The sequence below is a fragment of the Numida meleagris genome, chromosome 6, assembly GCF_002078875.1.
Source record: "Numida meleagris isolate 19003 breed g44 Domestic line chromosome 6, NumMel1.0, whole genome shotgun sequence".
NCBI classification, from domain to species: Eukaryota; Metazoa; Chordata; class Aves; order Galliformes; family Numididae; genus Numida; species Numida meleagris.
The window spans coordinates 34667629-34686275 of record NC_034414.1 but is presented as its reverse complement, the minus strand read 5'-3'; the positions used below and the strand labels follow the sequence as shown (position 1 = coordinate 34686275).

The following is an 18647-nucleotide window of genomic DNA, read 5'->3' as shown; positions in this document are numbered from 1 at the left end:
TGGTGAAGCTTAAAGCAATGGGAATAAGAACACATATCACCTCATGGTACAAACTGAGAAGAAAGGTTTGTAGTCACATCCCACAACAGAGGTTTGGAACTAGATGATCTTTAAGTTCCCTTCCAATGCAAGCAATTCTAAGTTTCTATGATTCCTTTACTGGAATATACTGGATCTGGTATTTCTGGAAATTATCATCTGCCTGCATAGTACCAAGTCCCAGAATTTTGATCCAGACACCAGTCTGTATTGTGGTATAAATTCCAACACTCAAAAATGATAGTCAACAAGTAATGCATACGTGCTGGGTAACAAGCAATAAGCACTGCTGATTGTGGTTCAGTTTCTTTTTTGTCACAACGCTTCCACTGTAGCTGGATTAGACTCTGGCATCTGCAGGTCCGTCCCTGCTGTGTACTGGAGAGCAGTGCCCTCCACTCAGCGTTGCCTTTAGACATAAGCCTGGATCTGGCACCAAGGTTACATAGTCTCCTTCAGTAGCTTTCTTTGTCCAGAGTTGGTGAGGGAAAAGGAACACAGTGAAGTTACTCAGCCTGCTCTAGTGACAGGAAAGCCATAAAAAAGTAAAAAAATTACAATAAACAGCAACTTCCTTGTTGTCATTGTGGGAAATAGCCGTCTATAATGTCATCAACTCTGTAACTCCTTTCAGCCCTAACAACATCTCAACCATTTCTGCTTCCAGAGCATTTTAAGCCAAGTATCACCCCTCTCACCTTGCATTTCAGCTCAACACATTCCTGTTTTATCCTTGGTACAGCCCCCCAAAAATTTAAACTTTATTTTACACACAGTTGGGACCATTTCAGCAGCAACCCAGTCCTGGAATATTATTATACAACATTGTTATAAGTTGTTTTGCCAGATTCCTTCCATAAGGACTATGTGGGGAAAAAATATATCTCACTAGCAGGCATAATTAATTTTGTGTTTGTTTTTAAAATAATCAGCTAATTAGTGGTGTGACATAGTTCGTTTATGACTTTAAAAATATTTATGATCCTTTATGATTTGATTCTATGCTTGGGAGGAAAATTACTGTGTTCAGAATGTAGAACATTGCCAATTTTATTGAAGAAGATTAGGACTACTCGTCTAAACTTGCCATAGTAGCTGGCAGTCCATGATCCAGACCATTCCTTCACATGGCAGGAGTCAGAGATTTATTCCAGCTGTGTTTTCTTTTTCTAGATACACTGAATAGTCTGAAACATATTATAGTATCCTGTGTCTTCTGGGAATTCTCTGTTCTGAGTGGAGCAGAAACCAAATTTTGGCCTTGAAAAATCAAACTCTCTAGATAAAGTCATGAAGATGCAGGTGTTTTATGAATTATGTCTAATATTAAATAACAGCTATCAACAAAATAATCCTCCCATGCCTTCTGTTCGCCAAAATAATAGCAACATAAAAATACGTATCAGAAAATAGATGGCCTCCAGCAGTTTCCCTCTACAGCTACATTAAATGTACTTTATCCAGTGCGGATGGCAACATAAAGCAACTTTTATTTAAATCCCCATGATTCTGCTTCACCTCAATGAAATGAATACCACATTCAAAGAAAATTGAAAAACAAAGCAAAGCCAAAAAAACCCTACTGTCATTATAATACCTGCAGAGTGATACCACTAACAGACCTGACTGTTTGTTTCTAAGGAAGAACAGCTGTGCAACAGACTGTCTGAACAGTCCCTATTACAGAATGCAGCATGGATCACTGACACAAAAGAAGCACTACACCAGCTGGCTTTCAGTCTTAGAGCATTTCTATTCCTAGATGATTTACCTGTTCTCAGTCCTGTCACCTTAGCACTTCTACTACCCAATTAAAAATGATGTTGCTGGATTCTCTCTGCTGTAAATTATATATGTTATTTTTCAGATCAAACTAGCTATGTTTTATTTAACTTTGCAACATATGACTTATTTTCAAACTTAGCTGCTTGATTATTTATTTGTGGTATATTTTGTTCTCTTGTAGAGTTTAGATCAGAAAAATTCTTTTCTAATGTATTCACATGCAGTGATCTACATTTCCTAATCATAATCATGTCAGTAAAAGGGAGCTGCTCTTAGGATAACATTTTAGACTAGAAATTGATTTCCCTTTAAAATGGATTCAATGGACATGATGATATAAAAAGAAGATGCAAAATTACACACAACAGTTTGCATAATCAAAACAGATATGTTTTGTATTCAGGGAAGATTTCTTTTTGCTACATTACATGGAAGAAAACAAACCTTTTGGAATTCTGCAAATGTGCTGTGGATGTAAATGCAGTAGCTGTGGAATTCCAGTAGGATTATAAGGAGGATGTACAGAACTTTAAAAACAAACAAACAAAAAACAGTCAAGATAAATAGGAATAATATCAAAGGATAAATTGTTTTTTTTTTTAAACTAACAATAGTCTATTTCAAATTGGAACTGTGCTTTATTTTCTGCTTTATAACTAAAGATAAATGTATGAAAGCTTGCAATATAGAGATCTTTTTGTGCAAGAAACATACGGGTCCTCTTTTAAATAAATGTGAGTTCAAATGAGATATAACGAATGTAGAGCTTTATTCAGTCAATAATGCCCAAGGTATAAGCCTATGTCAGTTCAGAACAAAGCTAGCACATGTTATTAAATAATTTTTGAATTTTTGAAGTGCTCTGCAGGTGTTTCCTAAAGACCATGCTGCTCCAGAGACAATAGAATTCAAAATTAGCATTTCTCTTCCTTAATGAACAATAAACTTGATTCAATACATCAAAATAATATATTAAAAATGACTACATAAAGTACTGTTTGTTTTCAATGATGGTGTGAGGATAACATTGTGTCAATATCGTGAAGGGTACTGAATAAAAACTGAACCCCTCTGTTTTTATTGTTGCGAATGAATCAGTGTTAAATCTGGCCATAAATGCTTTTTCTGTCTCCTTGAATTTTAAAATATTTCAGTGATTTTTCTTGTTCTGCCTTAGGAACAAATCAGAACCTTTGCAAAGGAACTAGGAAGAGTAAGAAAGAAGAGTAGGCTGCAGATCAGATAACCTAAGTGTTAAACAGAGGACATAGGTTCAAGTTCTCTTTCTACCAGCCTTCTAATGCTCAGACAGCCTAGACACAGCTGAAGTGTATCTGAAAATGAAGGGATATTAGGTTTTCACCAAAAATGGTAAGTAACAAAGAAGTAAAACATGGCAGGGAGAGGAGAAAATGGATTCTAAAACTTTACGAACTTTGCCCTTCTGTCTCTGGATTTCTTAGAAGCAAAAGTTACTGACTACTGCATGCATTTTTCTATACTCTCTTCAGTGTTACAATCAAAAAAATATTTTCTTTGGACAAAGGTGACATCAAGTTTTACTCTACAGCAAAAATAAATGGGACAGCAGAGGAGATTTTGACTTAGTAGGAATTTTTCCTGTTAAGTGACATCTTTGTATAAGTGGAAATTATTTCTGCCAGTGCACTTGCAATTTTCAAGCATTGATTTAATAATGAGAAGTAGCACACTGTCTAGAAGTAAATGTTTAATATATATCTATCATCTATACACAAATGCCCTCACTCTTGAGTCAAAGGAAGGGTCATCATTAGAAGATAATCTCAGAGGCTCAAAAAAGGCTGTATTAGCACAGCCTCCTTACTATAGCATGAAAACAGTTGTACCCTTGATCCTGTTGCTCAGACACAGGAGGGGTCAAATATTTTGAATGCACACAAGTTTGATATAAGAAGCCACCAACTAAAACCAATTTACTTGTTATTCACTAATTACTAGATACAACCTTATTTTTATTTTTTCCATATATCAGTGATTAAGAATTTATCCAAGGTTTTTGACCTCAGTTGCAATGATTACTGACTTTTTCATGGTTTTTACTGCATTTAACTTCACAGTGCCTTTGTGAGATAAAAGAGAGTATTTTTTCATACAAGTGAAGAGCTGGGAGATTTTAAGAAGAATGACAAAATTAAAACATATATATTCAGATGTTTGAATCCTGCTAAATTCAAAGAGTTAAAATTTATCATTTGAGGGTATATGTCAGGCAATATCATAGAATCATAGAATGGCTCAGGTTGGAAAGGAACTTAAAGATCATCCAGTTGCAACCCCCCTGCTGAATTGGCTAGCAGAAAAAGTACATGTGGAATGTAGTCAATGGGAAGTCAAATTACATGAGAGAAGATTTATGCCACTTTAATGACCACTACAAATTAACAAAGGAATCTTCAGCCACTATAATGTGCTTCTGCTTTACATAAATTCAAGAGTCAAACTGGCAGGAAGACTACTGAGCCATAGAGATGGAAGGTACTTTTCTTCTCATCAGAAGTCAAAATAGGAATTGTCATAATAAGCCTCAGAGGATGTATAAGATTTATTCCTGTCTAGGTCTTTCCTTGTGATTTCTGAAAGCCACGTGTCTAGCCACCCCAAGACTCGAAGCTGAACTCTGCGTTGCTCCCTTCCGCAGTGGGAATTAATTTCTTAATTATGAAAATTTCATGTAATGTTAAAATCCTTTCCCTCAAGATTTTTACTCCTGGACAATCATTAACACAGATATGTAAAATGAGAACTTTTTTTTTCATTCCTGCTTTAGTAGCTGGGCATTTGCAAAGTTAAAACACATCATTACAATAGATAATGACAGGTGTAATTGCTTGTAGTCCCAACAGAGATTTTTTTGGGGAAAAGTATGTCTTACCCTTATATTAATGGATCTTGCTTCTAGCGCATGACAATGACAGGATAGCAAAATCAGACACATAATGCAACCATATTGTGAGTAAACAGAGGACTTCACTTACCAGGCCTCATATTCTTGTATTGACAGTCTGGTGCCTTTGGCACTAAATTAAGTCTAACAAAACTTGAAACAAAAATAAGGAACCTATTGCTTTTGGCAACCACATTTACTGCATAGTGAAGGGCTGTGGATAATCATAAACTGATTTCCTTCTAAAAAACAAATACAACAACAACAAAGAATTTCTGTTTCATTACAGTAGCACACTGTGGTGACTGATGGGTTGTTAAGGGGCTAATAGAAAGATGGCTACTTGCAGATTGCAGCATATCCTATTTCCATATATTTTGATGGTTTTCTGCTGGGCTGATGGGAACCTGTAATCACAAAACATTGAAGATTCAGCTATTTTAATGTCTGTGTGCAATTTCTACTGTTTTCTGAATATTTAGCCTTACTTCTTAGAAAGTAACCTCTTACTTTTTGTTATGAAGATAGTCATTAAAGTGTACATTAACACTTTCTATCTTATAATCTCCAAGCAAATGTATGAGAATAAATATTTTTATGCCAGAAATAATTATCTTTTCTTGTTGTTAATAGTGCCTAATGACTCCAGCTAATGCACTACTTAAAAAAAAGACACAGGCTCTTCCTTAAAGTTTTTCCAAATTTCAAATGCATGTAGGAAATCAAAGAAAGTGAAGACAATTCTTACTCAAGGACAGGATTAACACAGAACTATTGTGAAGAATTTACATATTGAAACCTTCATTTATTTTAACCTGTTTTTAATACAGAACCCAGGACCACTACAAATCCATAGCAGCCACAGTTTTAAAAGCTAACGTGTTAGATTAATAACTGCTTGGAACTGCAGTGGGCCCAAAGTTTCTGATGGCTCAGCGTAGCTAGATATTCCCCACTTAGTTACACAAACACAATAGATACCGATAGACTCTAATGGCTGTCTATATAGCTGTTCTCAGATGGTAGTGAGGTGGTAACAACAAAGCCAAATCAATACTATTTTAATTATTCCTTCTATGCCAATTAAAATATGGTCTTGAAACATACCGCAAAAATATTTCTAGATTTTTTTTCTTCTTGTTCTGAGGACAGGAAACCTTTCTGTCAAGCTGTAGGAATTGTTTGGTCTATACACAAACAAAATGCCTAAGCCAAGTTCATGACAGTGTTCCCAACCTGACCTCATGTTTGTTGCACACTTTTTCAGTTTCTCTTCAAAATATCACTAATGAAATTATCTTTGTGACTTCACAGTCACTAAGAGCTAGCACAGGTTTTCTTTTTGGTTAGGTCTTTATATACATATTGGCAGACATAATAGTTAGATAGATATCTATTATGATTGAGCAGCCAAAAATAATCAGGTTCAGAAAGTTAATATAGTTTGAATGAACTCCTGCTTTTATTTTCAAAACTATTCACACATTTGAAATAATCTACCAAACATCAGAATCTTTTACTAAAGTTAGATGAATTAAAAAGTGCAAAATATATGGTAATTTTGAAATTACAGACACTAAATCTGTGTTAGTGGATTAGCATTATTTTTAATATTAGTTAAGGTGGTGTGGTTATTTTCTTCTACCAGAATTTTTACATCTTAGAACATATGATTTTACAGTAACAGCCTTCACAGGTTGCTTAAATAAGCAGCAGAAAAATCATCATGTTTCTGCACATTTTTCAAAAACGTTGTCTTTCACCTTTCTTTATAACCTATAATGTAACAACAGAGAGATTACTTATGGATTGTCTTTAAATATTTTAGTGATTGACTTCTGAAATTTAGTCTGTCTTTCTCCAGTGGTTCACACAAATGAACAAGAGTGTTTCTGTGTATAAAAGGTGGGAAAATTAATTTTTTCTAGGTCATTGTGAATTCCATACTTTCCTTTAACAGAAATTGTTTTCCCACTTCAATTTTGAAAACATTCTATTTTTTCTTTATATGAGTATGCAGGACTTGGGCACTGAAACAGCCACAGCTTCCTTTCTAAATGTTGGCCTTTTCCTTGCTATTTGAAAGTTCAAACATACTTGAACTCAAGTTAAATTACTGGTAATCAAAACCAGCAAAACCAAAATCATTCATATACTGCCTTCTAATATATACTGTGTTACAGCTTCATTAGAGGAAACCAAATTATATTTGCCTAATTAGATTTGCTTAACACAGCTCTGACTTAATAGTTTCTCTATAGAACTTACTAATTTCAAAAGGATCTATAGGAAGGGACATACATGTGTGGTTTTTTTTATTTAATAAGTACCAAAGAGAAATGGAATTAGAGGATATCAAAATGGCATTTCAGTGACATCAAATACTGAGATTTTGTTGAAATTTACTGGAAAACTATTACTATCTAGTTATACAGAACCTGTAGCTTTATTTGCATTTAGGTAGTGCGTGTAACATTTAAGAGGTACCAGACTGAGAACCAAAACTGTAAAAGTATTTTCTGTAAACAGAACACAGTGTTGATAGGAATAGCTCAAATTAATACCAGAATTCCCTTATGCAAAAATAGATTTATTTCTTGTGAAATGTTCCAATTAATATAAATATCAGATTAAAAAAATGTATGAAATAATACTTTTCTGTGTCATTTTCCTTGTGTCCTTGAATATAGAATCTGTGGCTTGCAAATATTTTAGAAATAATCTTTAAAAATAATTTTATTTAAAAACACAAGTACAATTTTGGAATGTGCAGTTTCGTGTTCAAAATGGTACCTAAAATTATTTCAGCTTTCATTTGTTAATCCGGTATTGGCATGTCACATACTGGGGACAGTCTATATTGTCTGGCTAACCCAAGCCAGTAGGTATGTATGAATACACACAGCATTCTGAACTGAGAAGATTACTGGACAATAGTAGACCAGCTTCAAGCCACAGTTTAGCCTTACTGAATTGAGTGGGAGCCATGTTAGACAGGACCACACTTTTTTGGGTTGAAGATGACTTGTACTTCAAATGGCAAAAAAGAGTATTAGAATATTCTTTCTGCCAGCAAAAAAATGCATGTAGGCAGGTAATTAGAGAACTATTATTTATTTGAATTTTTTATGCACTTATATACTGAGTAAATGGGAACTTTTTTTTCTACTCCCAGTTTATGTATGAAGGCTCCAAAAGTAATACCCCCTATTTTATTATGTTGGCCCACAAAGTCAGAAGTGAATTTTGGAGGTATGGCAACAGAGGTTGAATCTTCCCACCAACATTCCATTAGAGGGGCAGTCCGACAAAATGACAGCTGACAAAGAAGGTTGTAATTGAATTTCTCCATTAGGAATAATTGCACCTATTGACATTCATTGACACTTGCTCATCATTTATGGCAACCAAACAGTGGGTGTTAGGAAAGTGGGGTTGTGGGTGGTACATTTCAGCAGTGGCGACAACAACATGAAAGACAATCCATGTTCTGGACAGCCATGAACAGCTGTCACACCATGAAATGAAGACCATCTCTATCAGTTCATCCACACAAATCAGGGATTACAATCAGGGAAGTGTGTATAGAGATGAATACTGGCTTTGTTGAATAGGAAACTATGTTGGCACCTTTGGAATATTGCAAAGTTTCCACCAGCTGGGTCCAACAAATGCTCACAAAGGAAAAGAAAGAATAGCTTATGCAAGTTTGTCAGGATCTATTGAACCAATACGAGGCTAAAGATGACAGTTCCCTGGATCACATCATTACCAATGATGAGACATGGTGTCACCACTACAAGCCAGAGTCAAAACAGCAGTCCATGGAGTGGTGATGTGAATTCCTCATCAAAGGAAAAAGTTCGGGATGCAGCCTTCAGCAAGAAAAGTGTCTTGGGACAGAAAAGGGGTGAACCTTCTGGATTTCCTGCAACCCAGACAAATCATCAAGACTGGTGAAAATGCATAGCTGATGGTGGTAACTATGTTGGAAAAATAGTGCTTTGTAGCTCAGAATTCGCTCTATCGAATAGTCTTATTGTGCTCTTTGCATCTGTTGTAGTTTCTGTGGAAATAAATAGGAGGCATTACTTTCAGAACAACCTACATATACGACCCAGCAAAGCCTTTCCACCACATGAGGACAAGATATTTAAATGAATTACACCCCACTGCACCCAGCTTTGCATAACTTCTCTCTTGCATTAATAATTTTACTGTATCCTCATTCTTGGACTTTGAACCTTACAACTTCTGAGTTGTGTGCTGACCAGTGCCACTAGTGGAGGTACACAAACATTGACCGTCCTCTCTGGACAGAACAGTACACAACTGTGCTATTTTTAACCTCATAAACACATTCACTGCAGTGTAATTTGCATTCACTTGGTTCTTCAGGAAACAGAATTAAATGTCTTGATGAAGTAAAGTCTTACAAAGACAACTGCTGTGAAGTTTGTATGTGACATCTTTCAATTATTGCAAAAGGCAAGCTAAAAGAACATGAAAAAAGTACTTATAGAATTAACTGACAAGACTATGATGCTTTTGATGAATGTCAGAAAGCAGGAAGAGCTAAAAGGCAGGGGTCTGGCTGGGAGGCAAGCATATCTAACCCATCCTGGAGAAATTAGCAGGAGTCAAGTACAGTAAATCTTACAGAAAGGAACATCTTGAGTATCAAGAGATTGGACTGCAGGAAACCTGTGGTGGTAAAAGTGGAAGAGTGCAAGAAATGCTGGGTGTTGCAAGGAACCCAAACTGCAGCAATTAAATGTCTGGCATGAATAATTTATAGACAAGTCTGCAAAGTTGACAGGAAGAATAGTATGGCTTACAGCATGTACTCTTGGAATGGACTTAAGGATGTGACTGTGCTTTTCTAGTTTTGCTAATGAAGTTATACCACGACAAACACCTGACAGTGTCTCAGTTTCCCCATTTGTAATAGAGAAATAAGAGCCCTAGCCTTCTTTCAAGCACTCCTAATTAAATACACCAGAAGCCAGTTTCTATTAATGCTGTTACTACTGTATTTAGGTAAGTTCTCATCTAGAATGTATGAGAGCATCTCATAAATATACCTTTGGTATCTACAAAATCATAGCAGCATAGGTCCTGAAGTGTTTCTTGTCAAGAAATGCAAATCAGTCAAGCTTAATTTTTAAAATAGGGAATTTTGGCAAAAGTGAAAGGAGAAAGTACAGTTCAATAACATGACTGGATCTGCAAAATGGATTGCCAGTAACGTTCTCTCCAGCAACATACTCTTGTCACTGTCCCTATTGGCTTGCACGCTTGTCTAAACACTTTCTGAGGCAATTAAATTTGCTAACCCAGCAGAAAACTAATCTAGGGTGGGAAGGCAGGGGGAGGAAATAAGGGGAACAGGACCATCCTTTTCATTTCAGCGGTAACAAGCTGTTAGATTGGCTCAACTGCATCCACACCATGGTTTTTGTGCTTGGCAAGGTATTTAGATTCCTTTTCATCAAAGCAATTAAAAATAAGCCTAAACTGAAATACATGAGCAATATCACAGTGGACCTTTTACCTTTACACCTATGCCTTTATGTACCTTCCCATTTACATAGTGTTTTGGTAACTAGACTGGGATTGTTCACATGATTGAAATTAGGCACATCCTTAAGAGAAATGATGAATTAGAATTAGCAGAGTTTCAAACCCCATTCCATGGTGCTATACATGGAGTTGCTCAAAGTCTTTGCTCATTTATAGTCAATTCAACTACATGCTAGCTTTTAATTCCTCAAAAGTTCATTGTAAAAACTTGTCCACATACAGCATTTAAAGGGTAGGATGCATACCCCTTTTGGCTGGTATGCATTTGGCAGTTTAACATAAAGACTTATTTTGATATCCATGTAGTTAGAGAATTTTTATTCTCTTTTAACATATTAAAAAGCCATACCAGTGAAAATTAAATGAATATAAAACTTTGCAGGAAATCACTCAATTTTGTAAGTGAAACATCTTTTATCATAAAAAGCCTGGATCGTCAAAATGATTGAGTAAGACTTTCCCTGTTTATTTTGTAGATGGGTTTTCAGGGGTAGAAAAACGCAATTATATGAAAAGCAGTAAAATGTGAGCTGGTTGAGGCATAAAGTGCAGCACTTAGAATAAGACAATTGCCTAAATTCCCTGATTGACAGATGGATGTCACATTAGATGAAAATGATAACAGATTTAGTGGACTGAAGAATAACTTCCTCTTGACAGTGCCCTGACCCTTAACCTACAACCTGACTCCTGTTAGCTTCACTAACACAGGGTAATTGTCACAGGTGCAGGATAAAAGAAACCCCTACAGCAGCTACCAGTGGTCAGAGGCTTATTTCTTTTGATGACCCGAAATGCACTGTTGAGATATGACCAAGAAGTCCTGACCTCTGTTGACCTTTCAGGGCATTAAAATTTACCCCTGGGAAAAGGAAACTATATAACAGGAATGTACTCTGTTCTGACTAATGCAGAGTAATATTTTAACTGTGTAATAATTAAGTTGACAAACAAAGCAGAATGATGGTAAAGTAATTTATTTTCATCAGCACAAAAGCGTGTTTCTTACACAACTGTAAGACAGTTTCAATAACAACCTGTACTGTCCACTCAGTAGAGTTCATGGGTTTTATAATTATGAGTAAATTCATTACCATGTCATACTCTGGATATGTGTACTATTCCAAAATTATTCTGTTGTATTTATATGCTAATAGTATCCTTTTAGTAGAAGTCAGCTCTTTGAATTGTATTTAAATTTTAGGAAGGTAGAGGATTGTAACAGTATTTGTAAATGACTTGGTGACAACTGTGAGACTTCACAAAAGTTTATACCTCCTTCTGTTAGAAAATAGAGTTTATTTTATTCTTTTTTTCTTCAGCAACATGAATGGGGAATTCAGAAAACACAGAGCAGCACAATGAGCTATGCAAATATATTTTATAATAGAAGAAAGAATATTACAGAGGAAAACAAAAAGACTGTGTCTCACATTAGAGTGCAGTCAATCCATTTAACCTGCCCATGTTGTTTTCTTTATGCATAGAAGAATGAATATTACATGGGGAAAAAAGAGAAAAGAGTCTTTTCATTAAAGAGAAGTCCATGCAGTAAGAAAAACTGCCTGTGTTTTCAAAATGTTTCACCTTGAAAAAATGAAACAAAACAAACCAACAAGCAAAAAAAAAACCACAATCAACTTCTTAAACATCTGACAATGATTCAGTGTATTCAATTATTGTGTTTATTTGTGCTTTATACCAAGACTATACAAATATTTATTCACTAAATATGAAGGAGCAAAAACACTGTTCGAAATACAATAGACTTACTGGGATCAAGTTTCTGTTCGGAACGGTAGAGCTCTAAAAGACCACTGTGCAAGAGGCACAAATTACTCTAAAATTCGTTGAAGGTTCTTATTAAGGTCATAGGTCTTGCCCTGTGGTTATTATTCATCCACAAAATGCTCTGATAAGTAATATGACACTAAATTAGTATACACAAGACTTAGGATAATTGCGTGAAGAAAATAAAAATATTAAGTTACACCTAAAGGAGTACTGTATCGGTAGAAAACTTCAGTCTATTGTGAAAGATGTAGAAGAATCCGACTGTTTTTATTCTGACACACATTATTAAATGATAAAATAGTAAGGACTATTCTGATGTAGCTTATCATCATGAACACTTGCAATAATTATGCCTTCCTCCTGACTAGGTGATGAGATCATCAGGTAACGGTGTAAGATATGAAGGCTTAGCGCACTGTGTTGTTAGCACGTTAAAAAAAAAAAGCGGGATAATTAACAACTACCTATTTGTCTGTAGGCTGCATTCATTATGCCTGCACAAATTGGAGGTCTCCAAAATCTGTGCAGTAAAATTTACTCTTTGTTCTGGAAGTTCCCCTTGGATTTGGGTAAAATTCTGGTTTGCTGTGTCTATTGTAATTGTGACAGGCAGTTGACATGTCTCATAGTCTAAATGTAGTGGCAAGCAGGGGGTGGTACAATGAAGAAAAAAAACTGCCATTCATTCTTGTGCAAAGGAAAGGTGTTTCTTAGCATATTCCAACCTATGTTCAGTCTAGAGTTGGGTCTCTGAGGTTGAAGGTCAAATCTGTGAGGTCAAAGCTATTTCTTGTCAATCTTCGCTCACTAATGACACATGAATTGGAAATTAGAACAAAGTAAGTAAAACGAATAGCCAGAAGGTGAGTGTCTGTTTTATTACTCAGAAGAGCTGGGAAATCTGGCCAATTGTTGCCCTATGTGGCTTGAATGACAGTTGTTAAGTTGAAAAAGGGACAGTGTGATGGGAATGCCACTTTAAATCTCAATTACCTCCTCCACTCCAATCAGCTTGGTAGAGCTTTAATGAAGTGCAATTCTCTGTCCTTTTCCTCATACTTCTATCTCCAGAATAAGCCTCACATTCAAGTTTGACAGCAGTACAATCAGTTTTCCATTCATCACTGGCCCTGTTTTAACCCTGCTGAAAAAGGGCCTAATGTACGTGGCAGTGATGGCAATTAGGCAGAAAAGTAATATTAGAAACAGACAAAAGCCCGAGTCTTTTAGCATTACAGGTGTTGGGGTTTTTTTAGTTGTTTTTTTTTTTTTTATAGCCCTTTCTAGACATAAAGGAATAGGCAGTGTTGTTAAGTTCCCTTCTTCAGTCTTCTCTTAAGCTGAAAGTCCAACGATTTCAAGATTCAATTAATTAGACATAGAGAGCCAGAGAACAAGGTAAAAGCTACGTTCCTTCTAACTGAAGACACACTTAGTAATTGGCCTCTTATTAAAATGGATATCTTCTGGGTGTGTGTTTAATAAGGCTGATAAAAGTCGTCATTTCCTCATTAGGACAGTGGATGAATATACTCTGAGTGATCCTGTTTAGAAAGGGAGGGAGAATGGGAAAATAGCACTCCCTTAGAATGTGGGAATGTAAAATATTAAAATGAGAAAGCCTGGGTCTGAAACTTTGGGGGAGAAAAAAAGAAAGTTATTCTGTATATGCATACACAAACACAAGAAAAACGCAGAGAAAGGAGTTTACCAGGGGCTTCACTTTCTCATTTCATCTGAACAGGCAAAATACAGAAAGCTTTTAAGGTCCACGACGGGGACTGCCACTGGCTTGTTAACATGTCTTCTTTGTGCAAGAACAAGGTAGAGGAAGTGGAGTACAAGACTTACCTTTTAAAAGGTAGCTTACACCTACCCTTTTTCTGCTTAATCTTTTTCTTTTACATCACACAAGACTGCTGTATACAGGCTGAAACACACATATCCTGGATTAGAGTGCCAGTGTTTTTCTTTTTTTTTTCCTTTTTTTTTTTTAGGGGAGAGTAATGGTTTTTCGTTGGGTTGTATGTTTCCCTAACAGTTCTTTTTATGCCTAGCTTTTTAAAAATGTCAGGAAAGGTTGGGGTGTTTTTTTGTTTTGTTTTGTTTGATAGATTCCACAGGAACATGTGGCACTGGTGCAAGGATCTTGTTTAAGAGAATGGGCATTTGGAGGTTAAAAAAAAAAAACGCAGCAATTAGGCGGCTCTTGCCGCTCATTGGGGATGTGACACAAGTGGGTGATAGTGGCTTTCACCTCTCGCACTCCCCTCTCTCCTGCCTGATTCCTAGAACAATCCCTGTCAGAAACACTCTTTGAAAAAGGCTGCATTAGACAATGGCTCTTCACCCTTATTTTACGCTTTAAGTAGTGGAGCAGAATGCTGTAAGGGGCTGAAAACAAGGCGTAATCTGAGAAAGACGCGCAGGCATTGTTATAACTGTGAAAACCAGAAGAACCCCTTTCAGAGCCATGACTGAAAGTGCTATGAAGACCTTTAGTCCTTTGCACTCTCCCAATCACCAATTAGACAAACATTAACATCAATTAAGCTGTTATACGGCACAGGTTCCATATAATTACCTTAATGGGTTGACGCTTTCTTTAGCAGCAATTTCTTAAACAAACTTCATCTTTTGTGCAACAGGCTAAGAAAATTTTCAGCAGGGAGCATTTCCTTTTGTCAAGTTTTCTAAAGAGACAGCTGAATTGTTCTATTTAACAACAAACACCTTCACTAAGGACCCTCGTCTTGTCCCCGTTCCCACCACATTTGACTACTAGGCTCAAAGCTTATTAACCATCAGAGACAAAAAAACTGACTAGCCAGGGGAGCACAGACTCATGCAGGGAGGGCAGTACACAAAGAGCCTGTGAGCCTGGCACCGGTTTGCAAGCAGACCCTAGGAGAAAGCACCAATTGAATTAGTTGCCTATTTAGTATCCAAAGAGCCAGATCTGTCCTTACCAAAAGCACAAAGAAAATGAAATAGAAAAACAGGATCTTGTTCATAAAACAAGACAAATCTGTCTAATTTATTTTGTACCAGTAAGTGCTAATTAAATGCAAGCTACTCAGATTCTTCCTGTTCCTGCATCACCTAATTCTCTTAGAATCATGACAATGCTAGCCTGATTTTTCCCCCTGTTTAACAAACATTCATTTGAAATGTACTCAAATACACCAATAAAATGCAGCCCTTATATCATTTCTATTTTTATTTTATATTGTAGCCTTGTCTTTTTACTTTGCGTTGAAAATATTTGCGGAGGGTGGAAATGGGAGGGGGAAGAACTCAGCAGAAACAAGTCCTATCCTTCTTCATGATGAAGAACAAACAATTTGAGGTGCCTACAGTGACCTGTAACTATTTTGTGAGATTCAACGTACGTTCTCAAATTTTATTGCACCTGACTGAAAGTCAAAGAAATAACCTGCTTGAATAAAATTAAAAGTAATACAAAGAGAAACCTTGCAATAGAAAAGGAAGCTGTTAGATGCACATGAGTGCTTATAAAATGTGTTACTTTTTTGCTGCCCATTCTACTCTGGAGAACTGTCTGGTCATAACAATGTGATAGGCAGTAGGCAATTCATTTTACATATTTAAGGTCAGGGTCTGGTATTATGTACAAGTGCTTGTTCCATTTAATCTCAATCTAGCGATCACCAAACACCACACTGGGTCAAAGGCTTAAGGCCACAAAATTAAAAGGCAACTACGAACTTGCATGTACTCTTTAACCTCAGACATGAGCCAGCAATGTCCAAAGTCACAGAGGAATAGCAATTTGTAAAGAAGGAAATGTATATATTGAAATACAGTGATGGTATTAAAGTTGCCTTTGATCTGTATATTAAAGAAAATTTAGACAAGTGTCAATTATACTTTTTTCTACAGTAGGTGCATAATGCTCATAAAAGCATATCTTTGAGGGGTTAATTTTTATTAGTTTCTTCAGAAAACTGGCAAAGAAATAAACAGGTATAAATGTACAGATTCGGACTACTACCATGGTCAAATGGCACTACGATCAAAATTCTCACATACATTTCCGCAATTATTCCACTGAAATTCTGAATTAGTAATCTGAAACTCATAAAATTTACTGATTATGTCTTCAATACTAGGACAACTCTATCTAAACATGAAGAACAATTATGTCCCTTTTGAATCTTAAAGATAAAGCTTCCTCATTGTGTTTCCTATGTTTTGCTATTAAGTTCTTCTCTTCCTCTATGTTGGGAATCACACTAATTGATTTAGCAGAGAAAAAATAATAGTCCTTTAAGATGTACTCATGACTATTTCTGACGTATTTAGCTACTAATCATAGTATATAGCTTTTCTTTCTCTCATATGTACAGTCCTCCACTGGTAGCTAAGTATGCAACCCAATTCTCCCATGCAATCTTAGTAAAAAATGTTACAGATATATTGATCAGAACAGGGGTAATGAAGGGATGGAGACCTGCCTTCAGAGATACCTAGCCTTTTATCAGTAAACAGAAGAAATACATGAGCAGGTGGATGATGAGAAGAATAAATTGTCTCCCTTTTCCTAATTTTAATTTCTGCATTTGGAGAAAGACTGGGAAGCCAATTGTTTCCAGAAGCTACTTCACTTTTATTTGTCTTCTAAGAAGCTTTTGATTATGCACCAGAAAGTTTGATGCCCCAGTCTCTCACCATGAAATTATGTTGGAATTGCATCTCTGTGTTGATTGCAGGTCTGACCAGACTGTGGATTTTATTTAGGAATAGCACAGTATTTACTTTGGATGAGCATGGAAACCAGTCAAGTAAGGATTTTTAATTTCTTTAGATATAAGGAATAGGAATTAATAAGGAAAAAATAGTAATAATAATTAACTCTTGGTCCCTGGAGAGGATAGGTTAACTCCTTTCAGAATGTTTACACTATACATTATGCTAGTATTTGGGGAAAAATATTTAGCCTTTTTATCTTTTCCTAAAATCCTTGGGTAGAAATGGAGAGTGGGAGGGAATGGCAGTGAATTCTTTAAGGTGATTCAGAGAAGCAGTCTAACTTCTATATCCTGAAACATCATCTGAAAGAGTTTGTCACTCTCCTCTGACTATATTGGCAATCTGATCAGCAGCCTGCTAACATCATGAGCTGGGTAATGTGAATGCTCTGCTCCTCCAGTGCCTAGGTGATGACTAGAGATCCTGCCTCCATGTAGATGTTAATGGCCAAAACCATAAAGATGCAGCTTTACATAGCTTCAGCTGTACCCTCTTTTTTAACCATGCATGAAGAAGGTGCTGCAGTTAAAGTTGCATGATGAAAAGAAAGGGCTTTTGTGTGAACTTACGGTGTTTGCTCTGGTGGAATCACTCACACTCCAATTTCTTACATAGAACAGCTTGGGTTGGAAGGGACCTTAAAAATCATCCAGTGCACACATCCTGATGAAATTATCTTTCATTTTTATTTGTCCTGGTTTCAGCTGGGATGGAGTTGATTTTTCCTTCCTAGTGTCTGGTATGATGCTATGTTTTAGCTTTAGGAGAAAAACAATGTTGATAACACACCAGTGTTTTAGTTGCTGCTGAGCAGTGCTGTAGGAAGTCTAGGATATTTCAGTTTCTCAGCTTCTCATACTGTCTTCCCAGTGAGGCACGCTGAGGGTGGCACAAGGAGCTGGGAGAGGATAAAACCAGGACAGCTGACCTAAACTGGTGAAAGGGATATTCCATATCATATGACATCATGTGAAAAAAACTTGAAAACAGTTGGCCAGGGGAGTAGCTGCTGCTTGGGGACTGGCTGGGCATCAGTCGACGGGTGGTGAGCAATTGCTTGTGCATCATTTGTTTTGTGTGTGTGTAGATATATACGTATTTATCATATCTATTATCCTTTTTTCCTCTTTCTTTTCTGTCTTAGTAAATACTTTTTATCTCTGCCCACTACTTTATTTTTTTTCTACTTTTTTTTTGCAGTCCTCTCCCCCATCCCACTGGGAGGTGGGGGAGTGAGCAAACAACTGTGCAGTGCTTGTTAGCTACCTGCTGGGTCAAACTACAACATATTGTGTCTTTTTCTCTCTCCCATGTCCTAACCAAGTCTCACAAGCACAGGAAAAACATCCTAGGGTATTGCTAGGGTAATATTCATATCCTTGCATGTCCTAAACAAGGACAGAAAACTAAACAGTTGTTACTACCTTTGCAATCATAAGAAAACTCTACTGATTGCAATATGTTAGGCAGGAAAATTAAACAGAACAGAGAAGCCTAGCAGTGTATAAGGGATATTTTCCAGGGAACATGGGAGATGTAATGGGTAACATGAATATAGCTAACAGGAACGCTGACAGCTCAGTCAGCGTGGGAACACAAATATCTTACCTAATATCACTTAAACATTACAAAGCCTTGAAGAAGAGATTCTCTGCTTACCTTCCAAATGGAAATCCACTTTATCACATATACCACTCTGTGTAAGTCTTTCAGGAAAGGCTTACTCCCATCTTTTTTTTTTCCTTCA

The 18647-nt window shown here is 36.4% G+C and overlaps 1 long non-coding RNA gene across 2 annotated transcripts in view; it reads right to left on the bottom strand.

Annotated features, from left to right (window-relative positions):
- LOC110401951 overlaps positions 5768 to 18647 on the bottom strand; it is a 38775-nt gene continuing 25895 nt past the window's right edge. The window contains exons 5-6 of one of the 2 annotated variants that reach the window (XR_002440709.1): positions 18560 to 18642; positions 5768 to 8816 (exon numbers count right to left, since the gene is read on the bottom strand). This is a non-coding gene — a long non-coding RNA (uncharacterized LOC110401951). Of the gene's footprint in view, positions 18643 to 18647 lie in introns of both variants that reach the window. The other variant, XR_002440708.1, reaches the window with a different exon arrangement.